General features: G+C 50.4%; 1 protein-coding gene across 16 annotated transcripts in view; it reads right to left on the reverse strand.

Annotated features, from left to right (window-relative positions):
• Positions 1 to 10229, reverse strand: part of TMEM63C (transmembrane protein 63C) — a 76520-nt gene extending 66291 nt beyond the window's left edge. For 7 of the 16 annotated variants that reach the window (XM_023184839.2, XM_023184817.2, XM_023184771.2 and 4 more), the window contains exon 1: positions 9956 to 10118. The gene's annotated coding sequence lies outside the window, so the exon portion shown is untranslated. Of the gene's footprint in view, positions 1 to 9938 lie in introns of all 16 variants that reach the window. The other 9 variants (XR_004228987.1, XR_004228986.1, XR_003309686.1 and 6 more) reach the window with 2 other exon arrangements.
• Positions 10230 to 12519: the final 2290 nt, after the last annotated feature.

A 12519-nucleotide genomic window follows, 5' to 3' on the forward strand; every position in this document is an offset into this window, starting at 1 on the left:
GAAGGAAGGAAGGAAGGAAGGAAGGAAGGAAGGAAGGAAGGAAGGAAAAAGAAAATGGAGAACTTGAACAACACTATAGACCAATTGGACCTAATAGACATATGCAAAAAACTCCTCCAAACAGCAGCAGAATATACATTATCTCAAGCACATACGGAATATTCTCCAGGACAGATCACACCTTAGGCTACCGGTAAAGAACAGGACAGTGGGCACACAGGGGAACTACTATATGGTGGTGTTTACTATTATTATTATTGCATATGAAGTGTGCTTTGTTTATCAATCTGTAAAGCAGTTCCATCATTTGACAAATATCTACTACTATGTGTCAGGCCCTATTCCAAGTGCCAGGGAATCAAGAAGGAAGTAGTCATAAGAGCTGCTCCTGCCACCTCTGGTTAGACTTAGCACTGGTTATTTTAGCACTTTTACTGATATTTTAAATTTCTTCCATTATATTTAAAAAGTTAAAGTCTGTTTATATACAGACAAGCTATATATTTTTGTTTCTAATAGTTATTACTGATCATGTTGGTATATTATTTTATTATTTCTAATTTTTTTTCAGTTGACAATCTTGTTCCTTTTTCTCCAGGTCATCAATCTTATCATCTACAATTTTGATAAATTTAGCACTTTTATAACTTATATTTTCAAAATTTGTGTTGGGTTGTACTTCTAGAGTAGTATTAAAGAATTACAGTCATGGGGGTCATTCTTTCCTTGTGTGTTTATGTCTGAATACACACACACACACAAGCACACACAGGCATACACAAAATCATGTTACGCAATATCCATCTATTCCTATGAAATAAGAGTTAAAATCAGAGACATGTTGAATTTTATCGAATGCATTTTAGACATTTTTAGCACTTATGAAGTTGCTTGTATGATTTATTTCTTTCGAGTTATTAGTTTGTTCAATGACATTAACAGTTTTTCTACTATGGAATCTATATTTCTGGAATATAGCCCCACTTGCTTGTGGTATGTTCATTTTTGTAACATAACGCTGTGTGAGTCCATTTGTTGCTATTTATGAATTTTGCACCACTATTCATAAGATTGTTTAGTCATTTTTCTCTTTTTGTGCTGTCTTTGACAAGGTTTGGTATCCATGTTGTTTGTACTTCATAGAATAATTTAGAATCTCTCCTTCTCTGTGATTTGGTGTAGTTGGTGCAGTTTAAGTAACATTGGCATTATCTGTGCCTTGGAGATTTGATAGAAACTAGAAGTAATCTGAACTTTAATTTTCTTGGAGGAGAATTTTATGAAAACTCAGTTTCTTCAGTGATTATTGGTCTGTTGGGATTTTCTACCTCTCCTGATGTCAAACTGATGATTCACATTTTCCCAGAAAATCATCAGTTTCAGCTGGTTTTCAAGTGGATTTACATAGGGCCAAACACAATACCAATAATAATAATAATTATTATTTCTATTTTCTCCGTATCAGTGGCTATTTCCCCATTTTAATGTTCAATTTTGTATATTTGCCTCAATCTTCTCCTAACCCCCATTAGATTATCTCATCTCTAAAAAATCATAAAATGACACATGATTTTTCCCCCAGGACTCTATTTACTATGTATGCAACTCAGAAATAGAACAGCTGAAATCAGAGAAGGGGATGAGAGGGCAGCAGAGGGACAGCTTGATACAAAGTCAATCAACAAACATTTCAGATGTGCAAAGAGCCGGCACAGGTATTCCCTGGCTTTAAGCACCCACGGCTGCTTTTCCCAACTCCCCCACCCCAGTGAAACCTGCCAGTTCCCCGAGTCCTTCACACCTAACTATCACCTCCTCTTGGACCCTTTCCTGACTCCCCAGGAAGATGTCAGCACCTTTCCATAGACATCTTAGATTACTTTTCTTCAACTTTGAACAATTCATTTAAACCAATTGAATTAACAAGTGTAAACATTCTGTCATTTTTGCTTCAGCTGTTCTTTGTTAAATGAAGTGTTACTGACAAGTTAGAAGCCCTTCCTTTTTCACTTTCAGTCTCAGCTCCTACTCTCTCCAAAGCACTACAAGCATCAGCTTGGTAGGCATTGCAACAGAAATTAGTAAATCCATAAATCATAGCTAGTACTGTTTTGTGATTTTTATGAAAATTAAATTTTCAGCCAGGCACAGTGGCTCACACCTGTAATCCCAGCATGTTTGGAGGCCCACGTGGGTGGATCACTTGAGCCCAGGAATTTGAGACCAGGCTGGGAAACGTAGCAAAAACCCATCTCTACAAAAATACAAAAAAAAAAAAATTAGCTGGGTGTGGTGGTGTGCACCTATAGTCCCAGCTACTCGGGAGGCTGAGGTGGAAGGATCACTTGAGCCTGAGAGGTGGAGGCAGCAATGAGTCAAGATCGCACCACTCCACTCTGAGCAACAGAGTAAGATCCTGTCTCAAAAAAAAAAAAAAAAAAAAAATTAAAGTTTCACTAATGGTATTATTTTGCAATTTCCTTTTTTTGCAACACTGTTTTTGAAATTTATTCATGTTAATACAGAATGTATCCGTATGTGTATGTACATATATATCAGCTTTGCTAAGGTATAATTTATACAAAACAAAATTCCCCAATTACACATAGTTTAACTGCTGCAGTATCAGTTTTTTTTTTTTTTTTCATCTATTTTTTTTTTTAGATGGAGTTTCGCTCTGTAGCCCAGGCTGGAGCGCAGTGGCCAGATCTCAGCTCACTGCAAGCTCCGCCTCCCAGGTTTACGCCATTCTGCTGCCTCAGCCTCCCGAGTAGCTGGGACTACAGGCGCCCGCCACCTCGCCCGGCTAGTTTTTTGTATTTTTTAGTAGAGTCGGGGTTTCACCGTGTTAGCCAGGATGGTCTCGATCTCCTGACCTCGTGATCCGCCCGTCTTGGCCTCCCAAAGTGCTGGCATTACAGGGTTGAGCCACCACGCCTGGCCACAGTACCACAGTTTTATTCATCATTCTATTATTGCAGATATTGAGGTTGAGGTCTCTCTTTTTTTTTTTCTGTTTTGTTGCCCATGCTGTAGTGCAGTAGCGCAATCATGGCTCCCTGAAACCTCAAACTCCTGGGCTCAAGCAATCCTCCCACCTCAGCCTCCCAAGTAGCTGGGTCTACAGGTACATACCACCCCACCTGGCTAATTTTTTTTAGTAGATACAGGGTCTTGCTATGTTGCCAGGGCTGGTCTTAAACTCCTGGGCTCAAGCAGTCCTCCCACCTGGGCCTCCCAAAGTGCTGGGATTACAGGTGTGAGCCACAGAGTCCAGCCAAGACCTCTTTTTTTGCATTTCAAGCATTGCTGCCCTAGATACCCTTGGAGCTGTTTCCCTAAACACATGTGTGAGTTTCTCTAGGTAATGTATACCTAGATGTGAAACCTTTGGTCATAAAGCATATACACATTCAGCTTTACTAGCATTCTTGCCAGAATGTCTCATGGAGCTTTGTATTGCTATTTTCACAGAATGTTATGATTTTTTTCAAGCTATTGTCACTAAGCCATTTCCTTGTTTACCCATCCCCTTCCCCATGAATTACTGAAGGGTCTCTGTGTGACTGGCACTCAATGAACACTTGCAAAGTGAAAGGATGAGCTCACTCTCTAGCAGAAGAGAGAGACTCAATGTGTTAAGGGCATTCAAGACTGTTAAGATCTCATCTGGCTGAGATCCAGGGAGGGCTTCATCAAGAAGGTAGCATTTGAATTGGGCTTTGAAGGGCAGGAAGATGAACAGATGAGGATAGAGATAAGGACCAGGACTGGGATGGGGAGAGGCAGTGGCTCAGACAGTCCAGGGCACGTTTGATTTGCCAGAGCAATGGTTCTTAGCCGAGCTGGGGTGAGATGGGGCAGAAAAGCCAGGCATGTGTATTTTGTAAAAACTTCAAGAGCATCTGACACATCCCCCCTCCCCACACACAAATAACCCCTGAGTGGGAGCAGAGCATGTGGGAAGGGAGCCTCACTGGAAAAGGCAGGTTGGGCTTACTCCAAGATGAGCCTTCAATGGCAGCCTCTGGGTCAGAGCTGGGTTCAAAGGTAACTCCCAGGGGAAGTGGGCAGAGTCACGGGGACACCAGGACCTGGGATAGGGCTGAGTCGGAAAGCCTGCCCTTCCCACTCACTTGCCCTCCTCTGTCTCTGGGAACAGATCATGGCTGTGATGGTCTGGGTTCCCTCCCCAGCCACACAGGAGGGCACTGGGACTAGGGCTCCTTCTGCTCCTCCACTTGGTAGCTCTGTGATCCAGGCCAGGGGCTTCCTGTCCCTTCCTCCCTGGCTGCTCCATGCAGCACAAGCTGTATGCATGTGCCTGGGCCAGGGCCCCAAGGAGCCCCTCCACGGAGTGTGAGGCCTGGGCCTGGCTAGGCCAAGTCCCCTTCCTTTGCCTTGGCTCAGCCCCTTGGAATCTAGGTGGGGGCGGGGTGGGAATCCTAGCCTTCCACCTTCCCTGCTCCTGTGACACGAGATGTCCTTCAGCAGAACCTGGTTCTGGGCGCCCTGCCCAGAGTGGAGGGGAAGGGGAGAAACCTTCTCTTCCAAGTCCTTTTGTCTCAAGCAACTTCAGCAAAACCACCAGCCCCAGCAGTAAGAGGTGAGCTCAGGCTGTGTCAGCTGTGCTTGGGAGGACAGCACACAGATGGCTCCCCCGGACACAGACTGGCCACGGCCCCAGTTTGGGTTCTGCTGCTTTGGTGTGTGAGTGTGGTTGTGGCTGTCACAACCTGTCAAGCCACAGCTTTCTAATCTACTGAGCGGGTGACGCAGACTGCTTTCTCTCCCAAGGCGTGGAGAGGATTAAAGAGTAATGACAGGGAATGTGAGGCCGCTGAGTAGCTCCAGGGCCTCAAGCCAGGCTCAACGTTCAGGCTGTTCTGCTGCCTGAGAAGGTCTCCCCAAGCCAAGCCTAGCTGACACTCCTGGGCACATGAGGCCCCAGCCAAGGAGGGATCCCTGGTCCAACAACAGCTTGTTCACTGTGTGGAAGGACACTCCCTGCCCACACCACACAGACGCACACACACACACATACCCCTTTGGTTCTAAGAAGATTCCCCCTCTGCCAGGTCATCAGGGATGTGAGAAGCCTTTTTGTTTTTTTGTTTTGTTTTGTTTTTTGAGACAGGGTCTTGCTCTGTCACCTGGGCTGGAGTGCAGTGGTGCGATCACAGCTCACTGCAGCCTCAACCTCCCGGCCTCAAGTTATCCTCCCACCTCAGCCTCCTGAGTAGCTGTGACTACAGGCCTGGCTAATTTGTTCACTCGTTTGTAGAGACAGGGTCTTTCTATATTGCCCAAGCTGGTCTTGAACTGCTGGGCTCAAGCAATCCTCCCTCCTAGGCCTCCCAAAGTCTGGGATTATAGGCATGAGCCACCATGCATGGCCTGAAGCCTTTTTGAAGGAGACAGTTCAGTTTTAACAGTGCCTGGAGCAGTCGACATTGTTGGTCAGCCACTGTTGGACATTGTTTGGTGTCATCAAAAAAGCATGGTCTGGCTGGGCATGTTGGCTCACTCCTGTAATCCCAGCACTTTGGGAGGCTGAGATGGGCGGATCACCTGAGGTCAGGAGTTCGAGACCAGCCTGGCCAACATGGTGAAACCCTGTCTCTACCAAAGATACAAAGAAATTAGCCGGATGTGTTGGTGCACACCTGTAATCCCAGCTACTCGGGAGGCTGAGGCAGGAGAATCGCTTGAACCTGGGAGGCAGAGGTTGCAGTGAGCCGAGATAGTGCCACTGCACTCCAGAGTGGGCAACAGAATGAGACTCTGTTTCAGAAAAAAACAACAACAAAAAAACATGGTTGCCATCCCAGAGGTCCCTGGACAGCTGGCCACACAGCAGGCAGAGGGATAAGCAAATGGAAAGAAGGGGACTCCTGGTTACCAAGCACCATGCTGGGCACCTTTCCGCTTCCTCCCATTCATCCTCCCAATGGCTCTGTGACTAGCATTACTAGTGACTAGAAGGAGGGAGGAGGTGACAATGAGGGAATTGCTTCACCATGTTGCAAATGGAAGACTCACAGAAGTGAAGTGAGCAGGTAATGAAACAGGTGGGAACGCAGCTCCCAAGTGCTCCTCTAGGCAGTGAGTCCCTATGTGACAGGTCCTCTGTGCTTCCATGCCCCCATCAAAGCAGGACTGATTTCTCCACAGGGCCCTGTGTGTATGTTCCGTTGCCCTCTGTAGCGTTTCTAGCCTACGGCCAAATCACTGCCACTCAGACACCCCAAGGCAATGAGGCCTCAACACCCAAAACCCAACAGCCAGCCAGTATCCCAGCGGACCGCGCACAGCTTCATCTTGCCCACCTATCTCTCCAAAGACCTTAGGGTCACTTTCTCTTCTGCCACAACTCCAAGGCCTGAGGCCAGCATGCACCTGGCTGGGCACAACTCTGAGAAGACTCAGCCAGAGTGAGAAGAAGGCTTCTGTCTTCAGGACCTTGCTTGGCCAGGCCACTTAGTAATGGGGAGGGGACAGTTTGGTTTCCTGTTGGAAGCCGGCCTGGTCTTTCTGCCTCTGATCCTCTAAGGACACCAGAGGCCCTGGGTTGGCAGGAATGAAGGCCTTACAGGCACAGGGCTGGGCATGACTCACTCACCTCCAGCCCAGCTCTTCCCATCTCATCTTGAGGGTGCTCGTGTCAAACGGCAGAGTGGAAGGCTGTGAAAAGCAGAAGGTGGGAGCCCAGGACACTTGGGTCCTAGTCCTGCCTTTCTAAGCAGATCTAGGCTTTGGTTTCCCTTTGGGAAGCATTACTAGTGACTAGAAGGAGGGAGGAGGTGACAATGAGGCACCCCTTCCCCACTCACTCTGCCTCTGCATGTCTCAGCACCAGTCCCAGGGGTGCTGGCAAGGAATGTGGCAGCTTGAGTACATATCCTGCCCTAGAAACACAGAACATGGAGTACTGGCCACACGTTGTTCTTCTTAAGAGCCACCCTCAGTTGGGCCTGAGCAATGCAGACAGATCTAGAGCAAGGACACACCATACTTCATGAGCTGCCCACGTTCTCATCTCAGCTCCTCCTGTAACCCTACCTTGCAGGAGTTGCACCAGCCAACTCATGGGCAAGAATGTGGAGTTCCATTTACACCACCCATGCTGATGTGTAAGCTGTGAAAACCACTGCTCTCCCACGAGAGGAAAGAAGAGTGAGCATCGGGGCCCCACCTCAGGCAAAACAGGGCACTAAAAGCTGCTGATCTCACTGGAAGCTGAGCACTTCCGCTGAGCACTTTCATTACAGCCTTTCCCAGTGTGAGCCTGCCCATGGCCTGAGCACCACGTGGGTTCCTGCAAACTGGACGCTCTGTGCAAACAGCTCCCAGCACTTTATGCCCATTGTCTTTGTGGTTCTTCCACCCGCCGCTTCCCGGGAAGAATCAGAGCAGAATTCGTGGGGATCTGAGAGTCGAGGCAGTGGAGAGGGTACAGGCCTGTAGGAAGCTCCACTGTGCCACTAGACACCCTCATTTTACAGGGGTGAACTTCCTGTTAAATATGTTCAATGTAATGGGCAGCTGGGGATAGGGGAAGGAAACTCCTCAAGGCCCCAAGCACTACTTGAAGTGGGCTGGGGAGGGCTGACCTGCCTTCCAGCCTAGAAGGGTGCCCTAGGCTGGCCACAGAGGGAGAGGGCATCCTCTGAAGAAGAAACAACCATGTTTCCCCCATCGAGGCAGGAAACAGATGGCTTCCACCTAGACCAGAGACTCCAGGAATAATACTTCCCATCTGTAATAAACACTTGACAAGTTTCCAAAGCCCTCCCACCCATCTGGAGAAGGTGTTTTCATGTCTAGTTATCAGGTAGAGAAGTTGAGGGCAGAGTGCCAGCCAATAGAGGAGCTTGGTCCAGGCTCTCTGCTCTTTAAGTCTGGTTCTCACCAGGGGGCCTCTCTGAGGCCTGACCCTTTCTCTGCTAGCTAGGAGGGACACATATCGTGTAGTTTCCCTCCAGTATGGTAGGCCCTCTCCTCTCTGGCACTATACAGTCATCCCACAAGCAGCTGGCTCCCATCTGGTTTACTGGGAACCCCATTCCTTCCCACAGGGTCACCCCAGCAGCTCCTGGTGGTCATCATGCAACCCAAGGCTCCTGTGAAGCCAGCAGGGGCCAGCTTCAGGGGTGCTGTGCTCAGAGGGTGTCTGAAAAGGAGCAATTCATGAGCCAGGCACACGGTAACTCCTTTCACTTGGGGCAAACAGGTGCTGGCCCAAACCCCCCATCTGGAGATGCTGTCAGGGAGATAACTGAAGTCCCTCTACCTGTGGCTCCCCACTCCCCAGCCAGCTATGCTCACAGCTGCTGGCACTTGGGCAGGAGGGATGCCTGTTTTTGGCTCCGACAGGCCTACAGAAATTGTGTACCCCTGTGGGGGCATGATGGGAAGGTAACCAAGAGACTTCATTTCCCCTCTTCAAGCCGCTTCCTTCCCAAGAAACTAGAAAACATATCTTGAAGGAGGAGAAGATGCCGGTGCTGTCCCCTGTCATCGACCTCCACACCCATCAAGAGGCCCCTCGCAGCCTCGGCTTCTCAGTGCTGGGACTGTGGGGTGCAAAGAGAAGACAGGAAGAGGCCCCTCCAGTCTGCCCTTTGGTGGGTGGGGAGTCAGGAGACCTGCATGTAGGTAAGAGACCTGGAGAACTCACTCCACCCTCCGTGCCTCAGTTTCCTCATCTGGCTCCAGCTCTAAAACGTCACTCTCTCCTTGCCTCAGTTTCCCTCCAGAGAAAGTCATCTGTCCCAGGGAGAAGAAAAAGGTGAATTCACTTCTAAGGGGAAAGTTCACTTCTGAGGGCAATAGATGGAATGGAGCCCATTTCTCCCAGGGACAGGGGCCACAGAGAGAACGAGGATGAGGTGATAACAGAGGGCGGTGCTAAGAGATGGGCCCTTCTTGAGGGAAACCACGTCTTCCTGGAGTGCTGCAGGCTGTTGAAGGAGAAAGTTCATCTCCTTGTCCCCCTCAGCACAGGCCTTCTCCTCAAAGCCAACTCTCATTCTTCTCTTGAACCCAGAAGAACAGCACAGGCTCACACCCCCTCTGCTCAGATGAGTGTTTTTCATGAGCAATTTTCTCCTGTCCCAGACGATCTAATTCCTGCTTGATACCCTGGAGCCCCACGCAGAAGTTGCAACTCCTGGCATTCTCAGGGATGAGGAAATGTGGTGCTGGGGTGGGGGGAGGTCCCAGGGTCTAGAGAGGAAGAAGGGCCCCTGCCCCTCCAGAGAGCATTCGGTGAAGGCAGTGCCTGGGAGGCCAGCTCTGTAGGGCCTGCTCAGTGACCTTGGTCAAGCCACAACACCCCTGGGCCTCAGTTTCCCCAGGGCCTTCATCCAAACACAATGTTTCTCTCTCAAGGCCAGGGCGAGTAGGGAGGCAAGAGCCTTTCTTTGGAAGCACATGGGGAAAGGGTGGCATTGTTCCCCTGGGGGACCAGGAGCCCAGCCAGCCCGGCAGCAGCGCAGTAGCGACGTTGTCATAACCCATAACGGCGGAGCAGGCTGCCCCCTCCCGTCCCAGCCCAGAGAGTGGGCGGCAGAGCCCCGGGGAATCCCTGGGTGGGGGAGAGGGTAGCCCAGAGCGGTAACTCCCACCTGGCTGTCAGGCAGGAGGCCGGACCCCGCAAGCAAACCTCCTACCCACCTCCATCCCCCCACCCAGTGAAGACCGGTCTACTAACGCCACGCCCTCCCGGGTGGGCGGCTCAGGCCACCCTTTCCTGGGTACAAGCTAGAGACAGCCAGCGTGGCAAGGGACTGTGGCGCAGTCTCCCCTACCCCCATCCCTCCCAATGCAAGGTCTCAGAAAGCACAGAAACAAGCAATCCTTCCCCGCCCCCTCCCCGTGCGGGACCTGGATCCTGCGCTCCTTCTTCCCGGCCCGACCAGCCCAGGTCACTGCACCTGCGTCGCGTGCTCACCACATCTGCGTCCTCAGCACCGCGGCCCCAGCCCCAGGCACGGCGCTCAGGCCGCCAAGCTGCGGTGACAAGCTCCACGCTCCCCACCTGGGAGGAGACTGCCAGCGGGTCCTCCTCCTCGCCGGCCGGGCGAAGCCAGCCCCACCTGGCAAGGGAGTGTCAGCAAATTCCCTTCTGCATCACCACGAGAGCGGCATCCCGGCTCCTCCCAAGCAGGGGCCAACCTTGGCCCCGCCCCAAGGCTCCTCTGACCTGCGGGGGAACACAGGCTGGCGGATCCTACGCGAAGACCCAGGCTCCGCCTCAGAGACCCTGTAGCTACCAGGAACCATCTGCAAATTACCATCTTAAACGCACAAGGCTGGCAGTCCCTGGTTCCAGCTTGCTTCAGCTCCCCTGATGCACTGGGCCTCGGCAGCTCCTTTGCCACCTCCCCTCGGCCTCCCTGAGGCCTGTCGCCTTTCCCAGTCTCCTTAGTCCCATCAGCCAGAAGCAAGAAAAGCCACCCCACTCCCACAAAGGTAGCCCTCTGCCCCGCCCAAGGACCCGGTCCTGGCACCAGCCCAGTGGCTGGTACCCAGCTGCTACCCAGACTCCTCCTTCCCCAACAAAGGAGCCATCTACAATTGGCCACAGCCCCACCCGGGAGGCCCAAGGGAGTGGGCTGGGTCATTTCCAGTTTGCGGTGGGCCACACTCCTGCAGTTCTCAGAGTTTCATCAAAGTCCTGACCACTCTGCTAGATAGACACTGGTTTTGACCCTGAGGACAGGTGCCAGGATTTCCAACCCCCAAAGATCAGTGTGCAAAACAAGGGGCAGTAGCAAACAGCCTCTCCCTCCCAGGCAGGAGCCTAGGCACATTCATGTCATAGGCATTATCTGGCACTTGCAGCACCAGATAATGAGAGACAGCTAATGGGAGAGGAGCCACTGCCCAGCGCTCTCTGAAAGTGACGCCCTTTCACCAGTTAGCGCTGTTAGCAATATGATAAGAAGGCCACAGAGGAAGCCGTGTGAACACAACGTCATGAGGTGCCAGAGGATGGGCTCAAAGGCTGGTTATGCTTTCATGGGTTGATTTCCCCATAACCAGCAGCACAGCACCCCCTTCCACACAACCCTGCCAGACTGGCACACCCTGGTCATCTCCCTCTTCCTCTGACCCCCTGATTCTCATGACCCAGCCACCCCAAGAAGACCCAAGGGTGAGCCACATAGACACATTCCGTCCAAGTCTATCCATTATGCAGTCACTCACCCACTCATTTTTTTTTTTTTTTTCTTCGAGACAGAGTCTCGTTCTGTCGCCCAGGCTGGAGTATAGTGGCTCGATCTCGGCTCACTGCAAGCTCCACCTCCCAGGTTCACGCCATTCTCCTGCCTCAGCCTCCCGAGTAGCTGCGACTATGCCTGCCACCACGCCTGGCTAATTTTTATTTATTTATTTATTTATTTATTTATTTATTTATTTATTTATTTATTTTGTATGTTTTAGTAGAGATGGGATTTCACCGTGTTAGCCGGAATCGTCTTGATCTCCTGACCTCGTGATCTGCCCACCTCAGCCTTCCAAAGTGCTGGGGTTACAGGCGTGAGCCACCGTGCCCGGCCCACTCATTCTTTTATCTTTTTCATTCATGGGACAGGAAGACTTTTGACCATCTATTCTTCAGTGGCAACAGGGCATCAGGGTCTAGGTTCCAGCCCTTGCTTAGCGGCTACCATGCTGTGCAACCTTGGGTAGCTCACTTGATCTCTCTTTGTTTTTCCCTCTTATATCTGTAATTCTGAGAGGGCTGGGCTAGTTGGGGTCTCAGACCCCTCTGCCCTGACACTTGTATTCTCCTCTTCTAGGATAAAGGCCAGTGGGTACAAAGACAAACCAGATCAATACAAGAATAGCGCTGGGAATGCTAGCTGCCTGCGTTTCAGTCCCAGCTGGGCCACCTAAATATGGGACTTAACCTCTCTGTGCTTCATATTTTTTTTTTTGCATATGGAAAATGGGAAAAAACAATAATCATAAGCTTAAAGGGTGATTGTGAGGATTAAATGAAATATCATATACAAAATAAATGCTCCGCACGGATTCATTGTTGTTGCTGTAGTTATGCTATTCAGTCTGGTGGGACAGCATAAATTCTCAACAGAAGTGGTTTGTCTGTTTCTCTGCTTCATCATCACAGCAGCTGTTAAACCCATACCCAACCCCATCCACATCCTAAAGGAGAAACCTGATAAGCATCAACGACACGCCATAAAGAGAGGCCAGGTGCGGTGGCTCATGCCTGTAATCCTAACAGTTTGGGAGGCTGAGGTGGGCAGATGACTTGAGGTTGGGAGTTCGAGACCAGCCTGGCCAACATGATGAAACCCAGTCTTAACTATAAATACAAAAATTAGTCAGGTGTGGTGGCAGGCACCTGTAATCCCAGCTACTTAGGAGGTTGAGGCAGGAGAATCACTTGAACCCAGGAGGCGGAGGTTGCAGCGAGCTGAGATCGCACCACTGCACTGCAGCCTGGGTGACAGACAGAGTGAGACTCCGTCTCGGAAAAAAAAA

Source organism: Piliocolobus tephrosceles, chromosome 6, assembly GCF_002776525.5.
Source record: "Piliocolobus tephrosceles isolate RC106 chromosome 6, ASM277652v3, whole genome shotgun sequence".
NCBI classification, from domain to species: Eukaryota; Metazoa; Chordata; class Mammalia; order Primates; family Cercopithecidae; genus Piliocolobus; species Piliocolobus tephrosceles.